The sequence below is a fragment of the Tupaia chinensis genome, unplaced genomic scaffold, assembly GCF_000334495.1.
Source record: "Tupaia chinensis unplaced genomic scaffold, TupChi_1.0 Scaffold142468_1, whole genome shotgun sequence".
Classification (NCBI taxonomy): Eukaryota; Metazoa; Chordata; class Mammalia; order Scandentia; family Tupaiidae; genus Tupaia; species Tupaia belangeri.
Genome location: NW_006202317.1, coordinates 205263 through 208394, shown reverse-complemented (window position 1 = coordinate 208394; position 3132 = coordinate 205263).

Genomic DNA, 3132 nt, shown 5'->3' with positions numbered 1-3132 from the left:
TGTATGTATCATCAGTTTGGAAGATAACACTTATTTTTCTGTCAGCATAACTGTAGTCCTTGAATTTTGATCTGCCAAATATGATTTCATGTCACTAGCATAACCAATTTTTTAAAAGAGGAGACAGGATAAGAAACAAAAAAAAATTATAAACCAATGCCTTACACCACCTCAATGTTACATCTCTTCATCAATAATGAGACTAGGTTTTATGATTTTAGTCAGATTTTCACATATGTCATTAGCTAAGAATTAATCTTATTATTGGTTATTAGTATTATTATTTATTCCACCATTACTTGCTGTCCAGAGTCAAAAGCTGAGTAAAACTATCATACCAGACATAATTACATTATGTTTCTAACTTATTTCTCCATATTGCATTAACCATAATCAATACTGATTCATCTGCCTTAATTTTGCCTCTTTCTCAATAGAGTGCTCTGCTTAAAATCTTAGACTAGCAATTTTTTAAAAGAGAAACTAAAAATACCATGTAAAGGATATGTCCAGAAATTTGCTACATCCATAATTTAAGATAAATAGAAAGATGTTCTCTTTTTTTTTTTTTTTAAAAAAAAGCCTCTTACCTGAGCCTATGCCTTTACTTATCAATAAAGATAAGTTAATTGGCAATATTCAAACCCTTCAACTTGAGTAGACACTGAGCTTCATAGCAAAATGTTATGAAGTTTTAAGCAAATTAAACAATTTGTTTCAAGTTAGGGTTTGCCTTCTGTTTTTACTGCTATTACACTAAATTGACAAGTAACAGTTGTACAAGTTTATGGAGAGATATTTTGCTACATGTATACAAAGTGTAACGATCAGGTAAGTGTAATTGTACTATGATCTCACACATTTGTTATTTCTTTGTTATAGGACCATTCAAAATCCTCTCTTTTGGCTTTTTATGAAATATATAATAAATTACTGTTATGTATAGTCTACCTACAGTGTTATTGAATTCCAGAATATATTTCTCCTACCTAGCAGTAATTCTGTGTCTTTTAACTAAACTTCACTAATGTCCCTCTGTTCTTATTCTCCCAGCTTCTGGTAAGCATTATCATGTTCTGTACTTCTATGGATATCAATCTCAGAAAGATGAATCTGAACCCCTATCTCTCATCTTTGACAAAAATTCAACTTAAAGTGGATCAAATATCTAAACGTAGGACCTTACACTATAAATCTGCTGCTGGAAAACACTGGGGAAGCTCTGGGAGTTACAGTGTTCCTTTTATGGAGACACATTTCCTTGTTTATTCAGACCTGAGGTTCTTCTACTTCTAGCCATGGGGAGAGGTATTCACTTTTGGATATCTTTTTGGAGAATGCTTCTTTGACTGGCAACAAGTGTGCTTCCCTTTTATGGTGGTTGATGTGTGCCCAAGTCTCTCTTCTTTTGTATTTTGTAATGTGGTCTGCACAGGAGGAGTCTTCTATTCAGGAGTCTGAAGAGCTTTCTTTCCTTTATCACAGGTGGTTAAGTAAATGGGAGGATCCCAGGGAGCCTCACAATACCAGGGTAATTAAAAACTGTGATTCTGAATCTGTCTAGACCCTTATGGTGCATGGAGGATAAGCAGGAGATGGCAATATAAGATGGAAGAGAAAAGAGTATGAAAGAGAAAAAAGAAAAAGTCATGCGCCATGCTAGCTAGCTCGCCAGGGGTCTGGAGATGTAAATGGGCTCTACTGGAGAGCTGGGGACAGTCCTTGCTGTTAGAGATAGATGGTTGCTGAGATTGGAGGGAGCCAGAACTGGAGCTGGGGTGGGGATGAGGGGTCCTTCCTCAGTGTTCCTTAGTTAAGCCCAAGGTTTGGAGATGGAAATAAGTATTTTTTTTTCCCCAGGAATATTTACTGAAAAGATTGTCTTTCCCCAGTGTAATTTATTAGACCTGGTTAAAAATCAGTTGGATGGAGACCAGTAGATAGCATAACGGTTACATTGCTGGACTCCCATGTGGCCATCCATGGTTCAAGTCCTGGACCCGGAGGCTTGAAACTCATGCTAGGTGCATGTGTGTGCATGTCTAAAATCCTGAGAGGAGAATAGAGGAGAAGGGATTGTGGTATGGCCATTCTCACTGGGAGGGGATTTTTTGCTTTCTGTCTCTCTCTGTTTCTCTGGCAAATACATATGCCCTATGGCAAAAATCTCTCTTAAAAAAAATCAGTTATATATGTGGGTTTATGTCTGGGTTCTCTATTCTGTTCCATTGATTTATGTCACTGTTTTTATTCTGGTACCATGCTATTTTGGTTACTGTCGCTTTGTAATATGTTTTAAAATCTGGTAGTGTGCTGTCTTCAACTTCCTTTTTGCTCAAGATTGCTGTGACTGTTCAGGGTATTTTGTAGTATCACACAAATTTTAGAATTGTTTGTGTATTTCTGTGAAGACTGTCATCAGTTTTATTTTTAAAATTAGTTCATTTATTTCATGAGAGAGAGACTGAGAGAGAAAAAATAACCCTCAACAAATTATTGATGCTATGATCTATCCCCAAACTTTATCTATTCCTGGGTCAGGCATGTGCCAGCATGATCAGAGAAGGGAAGAATCTGCACTTGAATCAGGAAACTTTCTTTCATAGAATGTTGTGTTTAACTTCTACACCACCGTTAAGCACTTTTCACTATATTTTGATAGAAATTGCATCAAATTTTAGATTATTTTTGGATACTATGGTTATTTTGATAATGTTAAATTGTCCACTCCATGAGCATGGGATAACTTTTCATTTTTGTTTATTTCTTCTTTATTTCTTTCATCAGTGTTTTATAATTTTTGTTGTAGATGTTTTACTTTCTTGGTTAAATTTATTCCTAGATATTTAATTTATTTCCAGCTATTTTAAATGGACTTACTTTCATAATTTATTTTTAACTAGTTAATTACTGATGTATAAAAATGCTTTTCATTTTTATGTTAATTTTGTACACAGAAAATTTACTGAACTTATCAGTTCTAAGAATTTTCAGTGTAATTTTTAGGGTTTTATGTTTTTCACAGGTGAGTAACTTTTATTCTATCATTTTTGGAGTGCAGAGAGTCTTTAAAGTATATAAGAAAGTTTAGAAGCTATCAAGAAAAATATTTGATCAATGTTTTGAACACTT